The sequence below is a fragment of the Ischnura elegans genome, chromosome X (assembly GCF_921293095.1).
Source record: "Ischnura elegans chromosome X, ioIscEleg1.1, whole genome shotgun sequence".
NCBI classification, from domain to species: Eukaryota; Metazoa; Arthropoda; class Insecta; order Odonata; family Coenagrionidae; genus Ischnura; species Ischnura elegans.
This window is the reverse complement of record NC_060259.1, coordinates 119,063,500-119,078,250: the sequence shown is the minus strand read 5'-3', so window position 1 is coordinate 119,078,250 and position 14,751 is coordinate 119,063,500.

Here is a 14,751-nt window from a genome sequence, read left to right as displayed (position 1 = left end):
AGCCTTCCCTCCTTCCTTGTGTGCATCGAGGGAGATTTGGAAAAGCGTGAAGCGTGAATTGAAACTCGCGGGGCAAGGATTTGGCGGAGGACGCGAGGATTTTCGAGGGGGGGGTTTCACCCCTCCCAATGGGGGTGGGGGGTTAAAACCCCTTTGAGGGGAGGGCTTATGGGGGCCCTCCTTTCACTTCTCACCCCCCCCCTTCGACAACCCAGTCCCTCCAACACATCGCACTACGAGGCCAAACATCAATGCATGAAGGACAACAGAAATTCGATTTTTCGCTTAAACTTGTGCAGGTCACATTGACACAAATACTCAACATATTGATCAAGAGAATACTCTACAAAATCAAGTAGGTTTCGTACAACTCTTGATTTGCATAATAAGTTTCACCTATCAAAGATAAATAATTACAATACATAATGACCTGATTTCGCTCATAAGCACAATAGATACACTTAAACACAATTTCGAATGCCACAATACGACTCAAAAACATATGGAATGAATGATTTTGATTATTTAGGTGCAAAATATAATTTTGATTCAAATTATTGAACTTATTACAAACATGCTTAAAATTATAACCAATAATTTGCTGTACCAACCGGAAACCAAACTAAAATACTATGTCCTTTGTCGTCAATGTAAGTTCAATTTAGGTGTTCGAGCGTTGTTGTTGGGGAGGTTGGCCGTGTGCAGGGGGCGTGGTGCGTGATTGATGCGTGCGCCCTCTCCTTCTCCTTCTTCTTCTTGTGTGTGCGTGCCTCCCACCCCTTTCCCTCCATCGAGATATAGGGGCGGTTGGGCGTGCGGGTGGGTGTTATTTCGGCCCAATCTTTTCACACGCCTCCCGCCCCTCTCTCCCACATTCAAATCGGGGAGGACGAGGAGGTGGGCATGCGCAGCGGATATTACCACGCCCCCTCCCTCCCCCTCTCCACCGCCCCCTCCCTCCGAATCGGAATTCCCCCCACCCCCACACGAGATACGTCCCTCCCCTCCGTCCTGCCGAGACGACCGCCGTCTGTGCACCCAATAAATCGCCACCCACTAACTCTCTTCGTGTCATCATTACATGCTTTTGCATGGAATCATACACTTACCGATTATCCTAACGGTTTAATTGCCCTCCTCCGGTTTTGAAGAAATGGTGGCATTTACAATGTAGTCGTTCACTAACATAACAAATGAGGAATCGTTTTAAGATTTCGGTTGATGGAAAAAAGTCTTTTATCCGCCGATTCTTTCATACTTTAGTTAGGAAGAAAGCGCAAAATTTGCCGTACATTATTCATGAGTTGGTGATGTCACTTCAGTTTCAGCTCACCAATTCCTTAAGAGAGAACTTCACTCAACGAGTGTAAGCAACAACGAACTTAAGCAAGTCAAGAGCGGGGACGAGGCGTTTCTGAGACTCGGTTACCCGCTGGGAAAGAGTGGGTCACGTAATCAAATCATTTGCAAATGGGTTGACGTCGATTTTTCATTGCGATTAGCCTTAGAAGACGGATCTAAGTTTGGAATAATGAAAGGGATTCATTATTTTTCGCTCAAAATATTCTGCAACTATCCTGAGTAAATCTCTCTTCAATACGTATACGAACAGAGATAACTGGATACTATTAATATGTATTTTTCATTGCTTGACAAAGGCAATCGTTAGCCATTATGTCGATGAGATCTTTAACATACCCTTTGTATGATTCGGAAGCTTCGGATTACAACGGACTTGACAATTCGTTTGATACATAAGCGTCAAAATCGATGGATCATTAGGACAGACGTTTCGATCAAGAGGCTTCTGCTGGCTTCCCTTGAATGCACTATCGCACTCTGCAGAAGCTTCAACAGGCGAGAAAAGCTGAAGAAAGTGACGAGGGAAATGGAGCAAAGTGAGGGCAGCTGATGTTGAAATTAAAAGATCTGTCTATGAGAGGGGATGTGAAAGGGAAAATGTATGAACTGCACTTCATCTAGCCTCTCCTATCGTCCATTCAAAGAGGAATGTGGGCATCTTCCACTCTGTAATCGCTATGTCGTGAGAACAGATTCAACATGCCAGTGACATTGCATGGCGCACTTATCTCTCACATATATCTCATATGCATTTTATCTCCAAATATATACTATAAACAGCATTGGTTATACGTGTACAAAAATCTCTCGGGTACCCTGTAATTCCAGCGAACATTAATGGTACAAAAATATAACAAATAACTCACATTAAAGAAAAGCTAGCTGGAGAAAAAGGGATTGAATGTGGTAAAAATAGTTTAAATATATATTCTATAGTTTGATTTAAATTTTAAAATAAGTTTTCCAGAAATTAATAAACGAAAAAGGGTTAAAAGCGGAGAACGCTCTTTCTAAAGAGAGATGATGAGTATGAATTGGTACTACATATGGGGCACACAGGGTGAGGCAGGAGGGGGCAGCTGTCCCCCCTTCCCTAGAAGCAAAAGTAAATGTGGTCGAAAACGAAAATTTTGAACAAATTTTATTTAAATCCAATAAAGGTACTATCAGTATAAAACATGTAATTAAAATAAAAATATTTTATTTCTTTTGGCAAACAGTTTTTAAAACTAATAAAGCGCTGTTAAAATTTTCTAGAAATGTTAGTTTCCTTAACCTTTTCTAAGTATCAGCTTGAACGACCAAGGCTTGACCCCCTCTTCTTTTAATCCTGGGTACGCCCTTGAATTGATATCTACAATTTCGAAGCAACGCTGGATAATAGGCATTACTGATCAAATTCTGTGAAACATTGACGCATTACCTAAGCAAGCAAAGACCTAACTTAGACGTGAAATAACCCAAACATAAGTGCACAGCCATCGCTACATAATCATCAAAATAAGTTACACTGGAACCTATGACAGATGTATACATAAAATTTAAGACTTTTTCTTTCGAAAGAGGGTTTAATTCCATTTGTGCCAAGGGATACGGTATGCTGTGTGTCATTGATTCAACGGACTTTCCTGTCCGTCGTATTCAAGCAAACACTCAATTTGATAACAATTCCCCCACTCCATGTCACCCCAGGATATCATTAAAAGGCAGTTTACGTACTACAGAGACCGTCACCGCATTCGTTCAAATAGTTACAGCAGCAAAATGCGCGATTTAAGTACCAAACATTGGAAAAGTTTTTACCATTTTCTAAAACATTATGACAATTTTTACTGGGCGACACCATACTTGTGTCAACATTTGATGACCATTTACATAAGCCTCTAAAAAGGCCTCTTTACATAAGCCTCTTTTGTTTTATTCACGGTCCAACTTCACTGGCACTTAACATGCAAAACCAACCTCTCATATATATTCCATTCAGGGACACAAACCAGAATGTATTCCGATGGAAATGTAGAAAAATGCTAGACTGTTTTATCAAATTACACAAATACATTACCTGTAATTTTAATAAATAGTTATTACTACTTTCCCCGTGTAATACTGTATTCGTGACCAAGGCAGAGGTGGTTTATTTCATCCTCAAGGAAAAATTATTGCTTTGAAATCAATGAGAACCATCTACGAGTAAACAGCTGAATGAGACGTAACGATTTCTACCAAAGAAGAGCTGTTTCAATAGCTTTTTGAAGTAGAAATTTTAGTAAATATAAATCAGTCTGCTTCCTTTTTCTATCACAAAGAGTTTTCAACGCAATAAGCAATAAAAATCTAGGAGTTGTGCGTTTGAACGTTTTCACCAGAAGATTGGGTGTTACCAGATAAAAAATTAATATTCAATCAGCTTATTATTCACAATTTAGTTTTCAGTTAACTGTAGAAAAACACGATATCTCCAAAGTAGAAATATAATTTTATAAAAACTAACTTAGAAGTTATTAGTCACAGCTCTAATAAAATGGACATTTCTATACACCATCACCCATTATTCAAATGATTACAATTTTGCAATTAAAATTGAAAAAATTAACATTCCTTCGTCTTGAAAATCCGCGAATGATAAATGCAGGTTTCCCAAAAACATATTAGTTTTTGCACGGAACTTATCAAAATATTTTATCCCAATTAGGCAAATTATATTCATAAATACAGCCTTTAAAAACTTAAGGTTTAGGTACTTCCCACTTTCCATCAACATTGGCCCCTGATATGCATTGCAAACCACTCTCACATTCATTTATGTCCTTAATTTATTTATATCAACGTACAACTCATGCTAGCGTTAATTTATCTAATTATGTGATCACCTTACAAAGTGATAGAGGTGATTATAATTGGTCGAATAATAAATTAATGCTGCCTCGGATTCCTGACTTCATGATCCATCGCCAAGCGAAGGACATAATTGGTGACTACATCAGCTGATAATGGATAACAATTCAGCAATCGTAAACATCCACCGCGAAAGGACTAAATCAACTCGCGGTTTGAAGTTATGGATAAGGGCCGACCTTAACCTCCACACTAAGCCGATGGGATTCGGTCAACGAGGCCTAACCAAAGAGGAAGAAAGGGAAGAAGGGTTTGATGCCAATGGGAACGGATGGCAAGTCATCCGGGTGCAAAAGGAAATGAGGAGTAATGAAGACTGTCAGGGAAGAAATATCTTGGCTTCGCCTTTCACTGGATACGTTCAAAACTAAAGCGACGCCAAAGCCTTGAGCGGAACATCTCAAGATTGTGGGTGGGATGGGCTAGACACAGCGCTGCCCTCTCTATAAAAAAGAAGGAGGGGGTGGAAACTGAGCGACAGACCCTCACCCCCCCAATACCACATACCATTCATCCCTCAATGGAATCCCCTCCCACCTTCTACCACTTCCCCGTTTACCCATTCCAACCTTCCATTCTCGTTCGAATATAAAATCCGTCCATGGGATGAAAAGGACGAAATTTTCGGGGGGGGGGAGGGGGAGGAGGAGGGTGATCGCATCTTCTCTTGGGAGGACCCCTTTTTCGTCGAATCCGAGAAAAAAAGCGATGGGGAGTGAGAGGGAGATGAAAGGGTCGAATCCTCAACATCCATGATGAGAGATCTGAAGGAGGGCGAAAATAATAATAATAAAAATATCTCGGGCGGTAAACAAGATCGGAGAGTGTGCGATACGAACGAAAGAAGCGCCACAACTGAGGTCACGCCAGAAATTTGAACCGATGGACGGAAATATGAAACATAAGAATGAACGCTTCGTTCCCCGCGATCTTTTACGCCCAATTCTAAACCCTTACTTTCCAAACCCTTTATAACCCAATGTTGCTTCTAATCAACATCAAAAATGCTTTAAATTTCAGCTCTATTTTGGAGATATTTACACTAAATATTATTTTGTAGTGTGAATTTTAATGACGACATATTTAGCTGCCAGGATAATTACCATTGAGTGTAAAATTTTCAAGTTTTCAAAATAAAAAATCTTGAAATTTGATTTCTCCCAGAAACAACCCTGGGTTAGAAAGGGTTAACTTGATATCGTCACATCACCTTACAGCTTTTTAAACTTGAAGATCAGGCTAAAAAAAGCTGAAAATAATACGATAAGGTCTCTAGTAATAGCTTTTGAGAAAGATAAATCATGCAGCAGACAGCTTTACCGTAAGTCTCCACCGCAATTCGTCCTTTAGAAAAAATTATAAATAAAGAACATGATGTATTGGTTATTAATTACAGACATTACTAATTATGGATACAGGTGGATATGTCAATAGCAGCGTTAACCTCCCTATCACTTCAAACAATGGAGGTAGAAATAAAAATGATGCCCAGCTTACGGTTCCGGAGTCTAGAAATCACGTATATTCATCCTTATTTCAACTTTTGACTTATGAGAGGTAGAAATATGAGGGAAGGTGAAAACGAAGCCTTTTCTAATTTAAACGCCTACGTAAACTCTTCTCAATAGTAGAGTCGTTTCTTACTTAAACGCCTACGGAACATGCTCGAAAAGAATAGTCAATTTCTTAACGCTTGACATCTGTCTCCAATCCTTCGCATTAGAAAGGGCACCGGATTAAACCGGGTTCGTTCCGAAAAATCTCTCTCCAATATTCATAAGCGATGATTACGACGAAAGTAAAATGAGGGCTTAAGAGGGGAGCTGTTAAGTAGCATTATCGCGATGAAACATGAAGCGAGGGGAGAAGGAGTGAAGGTGATTGTCCAATGTTGATTGAAAAGAGGCTTCACTCCGAGGAAAAGGTAGACAAAAAGGCGGGCAGAAGGAAAAGGGATCCGGTTGTTGAAAGGGTTCTTGAGAAATTCCAGAGGAAAGCCGGAAAATATAGTTATTTGAGTTTTCGAAGGTTAGTGGGATGCGAGCCACACCTCACAAACAGTCGGCAGTGATGGTGAGTTCTGGCGGTGGCAGAATAGGGTGGTTTCCTATTATTTTTATTGCCTAAATCGAAAGTTTATTACTACAGGAGTACGCATTTCACGCTTATAGAATTTTAAATTACGATATCTATTTTTCACGATAAAATGAAAAGTGAACATTTTCAAGCGCGCGACAACGCAGCGGCTAAGTATGAATTCTGGGAAAACCCCGTGTGACGTCGTTCTGGTTCCCGCTGCCGCAAGTGAGGTGACCTTGGGGCGAGGGTATTTGCACTGCTGCGATGCAGGCTGCTAGCAGGTAGTGCTTGGCTTAAATAAGGATTATTAATACCTTATCAAACGAAGGAAACTTTCCGACCATAGGCAGTTATAATTATGGCGGTGATTATTAAGAGATGTTTCCCTGAAGTCTGTGCCTCATGCATGTATTGGTAATCTCAGACGATGTAAAACTCATATCCTCTCGTATAGAAACTATGTCCCTGTGACGTCACGTGGAGTGGCATCACATGGGCGCCAATCTGGCCTATTTCAAATGAGGATAAAATTGACCATTGCCATTCGTCTAAACTGCGATTTCTAAAACCAAATAATTTGTATATTATGAATACACTAATGGTGGGTAACGAATCAATCGCAATCAATGCCTTTCGTTTTCTTTGATGAAGGAACCTACCGTACTGTTGAGCTGGATAATATTCCATATGGGCATGGTATTCCTGTTTTAGATCAAAATATGTTAATGTGCATTTATTCCACAAAAAAACGATAATTTTCTACTCTCACCCAATTCCGCCCACCGTTGTCATAAGGCGCTACATGCTACCAATCTGAGCAGATCTTGAAGAGAACCCGCACCCCTTCGTTCGAATTATCACAATTGTGTTGTTAAAGCTTGTAAGAGAATAACTTAATCCACTTATTATTTTACTTTTAAGGCCCATCAAAATAAGCCCACTAAGGGAAAAAGTGGGATATGTGCAAAATGGAAATTCAATATGTACCCCTATTGTGCCTGTAAATTACATGCAAGTATTGTAAAAGTAAACAGGTTATGGCATGGTATAGATTATTTTAGCTTTCCTTCATCCAAAAATATGCTTGCTTTGGAGATTCATCCTTTCTATCAAGGTCACTCATAGAAAATGAGCTATTGAGAAATTGAACAGCATTAGACCTCGTTACCTCTCAGTATAGCTAGATGGCTACAAGCCAGTCTGGAGAGAAAAGTTTAACTATCGCCAAAATATTTCATAGAATTACTGGAGACAACCACAGGATCAACATGCCTAAATATCTTCGCAATCGAAAGCAGAAAGTATTCTGTGTAGTAATAGTAATACAACATAATACCTTTTATATTAACCATCTAATGATGTGCAACTGATCGCGTATGTGAAGGGTCCATTGGACCCAGCTTGCCCGGTTACGTTAGGAAAAGTTTAAATTTACCATAAACAAAAAAGAAATATTTATTTTTATTTAAAAATATTTTTTTCTTATTCCATTTGTCCGTATGAACAAAGTCACAGAAGTTCACAGCACTGGGATATTTTGTTCTCATGTTATAACCTGAAATAAAGGCTGTAGGGCCCGTTGGACCCTCCTTGCCCGGATAAGGGTTAATAAAGTTTCAAATTTTAACACTTACTAGTGAGAGGAAAATAAAGGGTAGGGTATAAATAAGGGTATACATAAGGTTATAAAAGTGTATTGGCCTATTTACACGATACATTAACACGTACAAGTTAATGTTTGGTTGCGTGAATGATTTTTATGGACTGGAACGGAACATGCATGAATCAAATTAGAAAAGGTTCTATTTTCCGTTCATACATTCACGCAAGTTGAGTGGAATTTAAATGTTACACGGGACATTTTCGTGTTCGTTTTCGCGTTCATACATTTAGACATTAACTTGTACGGGTTAATGTACCGTTTAAAAAGGCCTTAAGAAATGGAGTTGGCCCCAAATGCTCTCACATGAAATTTGAATTTCTAAACTCTTTTATGTCATTCTAACGCAACAATCATGAAGATCATACCTCTGTCACCGTATTATCATTCGCTCTTAGCCGAGATTCGTTACAGATTCGAGAATGCTTAGTACGATTGAGGGGAAAAAATAATTTCCACGCTCTTTCCAATTTATTATTTTTAAGACTGCAATCAAGCACGATTGATTAAAAAGGCGTACTCCCCACAATCACATCACAAGCACCTATCTTGATACCCTTCTTACTACGTCATACTACCCTACGAAATTGACCTTATCGAAAACTCGCCATGGAGGATCCATTAAAAAGCTGCAGATATTATTTTGTTGCCAAACACTTACATGTGAGTCGGTAAGTCAATTACGTATATTTTGGGAGCCTAAGGTTATATTTTCACGCAATCAACTTCACAATAATACAAATAATACTTAACAACGAGACTAAAATATTACACGACTAGAGAAGAAGCCTAATTTTCGACGAAAGCGATGGCAGTACCTCCAATTTGTAGGAAAACGTTTTTGACCCATTGTGCTAATCAAAAAGCAGTACTAATTAATATTTTAACATTTCAACCTGAATAAAAAAAGTAAAATTTGATAGTTTATTTAAAGTGAGGCCTCGACGAGTAAATTTCTCCAATTTCGAGTGCAATGAAAACACAAATATCGGCAAATGCATTTAGGATTGCGCGCTGTGCCAAATGCATACTCCCGTCGATGGAAGCGGAATAGATTTCCAGGGTAGAGCTCTTGGCTTTCAATGAATTCCAGGAGCAATTCCATGCCTATTTCTGACTTTCATGGGGTAAACTCAAGAGTCAGAAATAACGAAATTTAATCTGAAACGTAATTTCTATCTCCGTTCCCTCAAAGAAAAGTATTTCTCTGGCAGGCGTCTGGCGGCTTATATTATTGCTTTTTTCGTAACAGGAAAACAATTTTGGCTTAGCAACCCGCTCTTAATTTTCGTAACGATAGTTACAAACCTGGACCCTTACTCCCTTGTTGTCTAGGTATGGCGGCAAAAGAGGGCATTCAATGAACACTTTATGTCTTCGGGCATTACTTAGGCTATAATACCAAGAAATAAACATTAGCAACACAGTAATTGCGCCTATAGCGTGAAGGTGTATCCTGCATGGAACGCCTCACACGCATAGAGCTTTGGGCTATAATATTTGCTTGAACTTGTGATTGGCGCGAGCTCACACCAAAGATTTTCACACCAATTTGCGCGTCGAAAAAGAGCCTAATTACGGATTTCTATGAAATTAGATAAATACAGGTAAGTCTAATCATGCGACTTTTAATATTCTATGTTACTGCGTAGGTTTCCGCGGTGTCGAGATTCCAAAATCTCCATTGTTCCGGTACTATCGCGTCTGGTTTTCCATTGTAGTCTTCGACCTGAAGACGCTAGCAGCAGCGCTGGATAAACTGTTGTCATTAACAAACGACCAGACGCGGTAGCACTGGAAGAATGGAGATTTTAATATGCTAATATAAGCACAACGCCCAAGAACAGACACGAATGCTTTCAACTGAAAGCCCACACTTCTTGAATGCCTATTACAAATTGTATAGTCCCATATTTATCCTATCCCTGGAATTTACGCCCATACGCCCATACGGGATAAAACACACTACGGCTTATATTCCAATTACTGCACAATACCTGATTTCGGCTGGAAAACCGTTTCCCAACCTATCTCGTGCACAAGCTTGAGAACCCTAATTTTGCGATTAAAACCTTCAAAAATGAAGCTAGATCCATTTACTCCGCTCCATACATTCCTTTCGACATCCTATCTAGATTTTTTCCTCTTACGTAGCTTGTGCCGCAGCGACAAAGCCTGAAAGTAAATTCCATTGTAGTCGGTCCTCGATGGCAACCATTTCAGTAGACGGTCTACGGATCTCGCCAAAATAAAAACAACCATGGGCAAGAGAGAGAAAAAAAGCGAGTGGTAGTAAGGGATCAAATGGAGGTGTGGACGCGTCGAACGACTCCGAGGCGGACAAAGAGATGGTCCAATGGAGCAGGCTTACCAAGGATTTTTCTCTGCAAAGTGCAAGTGTATAGAGGTTTTGAAGTTCCTCCCTTACTTACAGCTGGTAAGGAACAAAGATGAAAGTGAACAGCGAACATCGATGCGAGATAGAGCGAGGTATCGCATGCCCAGAGAGCGGAGTGGGCACCTGAAAGAAAAAAAGTGTCGTCCCTGTCGGAGAGGGAATTTCACTTTTGGCTTCGGCCACCAGCGGGAGCGAAAATTCAAACCGCAAGCACGGGAGGTAGAGAGGACATTTTCTCCAGAAGCCAGCGAAAAGCAGTCGTTGGAAATATCTCCCCGAGTCATACATTTTTACTGCGTCGCGAAACAGAGTCGGCTGCTCGGTGAATGGAGTTAAGTTCAACGAGCGGGAGTCGACAAAGGGAGACGAAAACTCCGTCAGCCGCGAGAAAGAGAAGCCACATAAAGATGGGAATAAAATAAGGGGTTAATCCCACTCTTTCCATTCAAATCGGTTGAAGAGTGGAGAGAACTCGTGGACCAGGTGACTGTGGCGGAAATTTTCAGCAAAGGCAAAGAACGAGCGTTTTTTTTCCCTCACCACCCCTTAGTGGGGGGGAACGAATTGAAAATACCCACGAACGCAAATAGATGTGAAGAGAGACACTCTCATTCTTGGAGCGATTCTCAAAAGAGTCTCCTGGCCATTGCGGGAACGAAGTCAAATTGATTATGCCAACTTTTTCAGATGGTTTGGAAAAGTAAGAATTCTATGTTTACGTTCCCACGCAATCGGAAAGCAAAACGGCTGGCAGCGCAAGAGTGGTTCGTTATCATGAAGAATCTTGGATGGCAATTTTATAAACCTATAGGAGAAGCCGGTTGCGGTACCATTTTCAGATATGCTTGCGCGCCGAACATGCTGTCTTCAGTGACCAAATTTCAGTAATAAATTATATTATATATTACCATTCAACAATAGTTCAGTGACCAAATTTCAGTAATAAATTATTACCCCAAATCTAAGCTAAACCCTCTCTCCTAATACGCATTACAATTTTTTGAAGTATTGAGGGAAAGAAAAGATCTATTCCTTCCGTGCGGATTTTGCTAATCTTAGCGACCATAGTTTTCACATTCTACGTCATCTTCAGATCCCAAAACACATGCCGATATAGATTTGATTCACGTAATTTTTCCTTTCACATCATTGATAAATTTTGATTTATCCATGAAATCTTACAATTTGCGTTACAATATGCCATTCAACTCACTGAAGGCGATGACTAGTTAGCCATCAAACGCCAGTTATGCCAAACCATCTCAATTGGTTGTGTAAAACTTCACCCAGACCGTAAGTCAGGAAAGCGTTAAGTCTTACGTGTGTTACGATTTTTAATACCTATTAATAGCCCGCATAAAAGCATGTGATTCTAGAATTTTTATAAAAATGTGAATTACTGTCTCTTTCCTACTATCTAACGACTTTTCGACTATCTCGATTAATTATCAGGGTAGTGCAATTCCCACCCAAGCGGAATACGAACCTGCGACCGAGTCACTTGTTATATGATATCAAGATAAGACTACCATGCTGCTATCGGGTCCAGCATTGTTTCGACCATGAATATTACAAAAGAGGAATCATAAGCCGGCCTATAGATGTCCTTTCACCGACCGCACATTCAAATGGCTTTTGCGAAAGTCGCCACTCGCGTCCCTGCCGGGCAAAGCGATTCGAATTTCATGCGGAAATGAGTTACACTTAGTGGTGTAAACAGAAATTGACAGCCGTGATGATGTTATATATCAAATTTATCACTCTAAATGCTATTCAGCGCAATTGCAGATACTTTACTGCAAAATATATGAAACTGGGTGGAATGAAAAACACTCATCGCCGAGCTGCGTGAAATACATTCCTCATTCATAATATATTGCGTTCTTTAATGTGTAAACATAGATTATTCGTGAGCGGCGATACCATAGGGTGAAATTACACATGATTTCATATACCAAAATTTGATTTTGAAACATATATATCCCATAGCTTTTGTCATCCCCTTAACCTCTTTTATGGTGTTCTAAATCCTAAAACCCTGAAATTCCACAGTAAAAGACAAAACTCCTCTCACACACCAACTCAAAGAACCTACCTACTGAAAATATCTACCGCAAAAAAATTGAAGAAACTGGCAATGTGTTTGAGCAAGAAAATATGCTGCTTCGGTGAAATCGAAGAATCATGAAATTTTTTACGGAGTACACAAAATTCAGCACAACAGATTTGAAAATTGAAAAATATTACGTTTTTAATGGTTTGCATTCACAGATTCGTAAAATAAATGGTACTTTCGTAAAATAAAATAAGCGGTACTTTCAAAATAATCATGAAACTGAAATTTCACCTGTAACTCATTATTTTTGGGGCTTTATAGTTTTGATGAACGAGGTTTCATGGCTTTTGATTCATCCATTGGGTTGACCAAACGATTTTATGCCCCCATAACATATTATGGAAATGTATCATTAGATATGATACTATGAATTCTATTACGCCAAAATTATAAAATGAGAGTCTCAAAATTCATGAGTAACTGGTGAATTTTTTATTTATTTATAACACACAGATTAAAGCATTCGTAAATCATACCTAATATACTACGTTCCTAAATCGCTATACATCAATTATTCGTGAGTGCTAATAACCTAGAGTGGAATTATACATGAGCTCAGAAAACAATGAAGCTGAAGAAATTTAAACATTGACATCCCTAATTGTTTGTCACCGGCTTCATCTCTTTTATGGTGTTTTCAAGTCTAAAATCTACAACTTACCCAGAAAGCGACCAACATTTACTCACTAGTAAACCCACCAGAAAACCTCGTATCAAATCAGAAGCTGGCGATGAGTTTGGTCAAGGAAACGGGTCAAATGAAAATGGGTGCTTCGGTGAAAACGACAAATCGTTCGATTCTTCGGGCTACAATCAATCGAGCGCAATGGGTTTGAAAACTGTAAAAACACGCATTTCACTCACGTAACTCGCCTTTTCTTTAAACGTTCACATAGCGATCTTTTCAAAAGCTCCTTCCTCTTTGATATTTCTAATTCTCTTCCTGATGTATCGTATCGTAAAAATGTCTCATTGTCAGTATCAGCGAAAGGTCCTTGAACACCAGCCTAATGGGTCGGCATACGGGGCAGTACACCGCCTGCATGGATGCTAACGCAGGCTTAGAGCACAAAAGCACTAAAACAAATGATTAACCAGTAAAAGTTGCTCCTTGAAACTAAAAGTAAAAGAAGAGCACTAAATATTTCTTTAATGAAAACAATATAAATTTGTGAAGAAAAGAGCCTCCATAAAATAAACCCTCCGAAACAGCTCTCCAATTCGATGAAATGTTCTTTCCTGCTTTAGAGATTAGGGGATCGGAATGGTCTTTCTAAGGTAGTTATGGAACTATTTCCGCGAAATATTAAGTTCTTTATGATAACGTTAAACATGGTTGAATGGTAAGGGTCTTTTCATTTTGTATCACTATCTTTGGATCACTATGTTTGGATTAACGTTTATATTGTATTACTTGTATATGTGTATTTATATATAATTGTATCCAGTGGCGCCGACTCCATGGCGCTTGAGGGGGCCCGATCCCCCTCAAAAATTCGTTATGGGTGAGAGGAAAAAATGTGTCAGGCTTGCCGATTTCCTCCGGACTGTCCATATATTATTATTATTATAGTATTCTACCGATTCGATATTCGAATTATTAGGGCTCTAATTTTTATCATATGACTCTTCCATAATGCTTGCAAAACTTAAAACTCACTACTTATAAAATTTCCGTGGGCATGATCTCCGGTTTGCCCCCCCCCCAATATTCTTTTTAAGTCGGCATCCCTGATTGTATCTACGTTACCACCCGACCGAATCGTCGACTTGAAACTGTACTTTCAAAATAATAATAATAATAAATTGAAAATGAAAATATTGTAAAGAGCACTACGAAATCAATTATTAAAAAATTCTATTCATTTCTCAATGTTCAATTTTTAAGCTTCCGTTAACATAAAGAACACACTATTCACGCGATACTCACAGTACGGCAAATGCGTGTCAAAACTTATTGTATTGTCAACTGGCTGGTTTTTGTGAATATAGTTAAAGGGGACAGCTTCTGTGATTGCCAGCGGCGCTACAAGTGCTGAGAAAGAGGTTTCGGGTGCGCCGACAACTTAGTTCATGAGCCTCGCTCACAGCCTAAACACTGACCTAAACACTGACCATGGACCAATGGTCAGTGACCATTATATCCTTGATGTAATTAAGATCATATGAAAAAATAGAGCAATCAGGCATTCAAAATATTATTTCTTACATTTTATTTACTAAGCCATTGAGCTTTAAAAG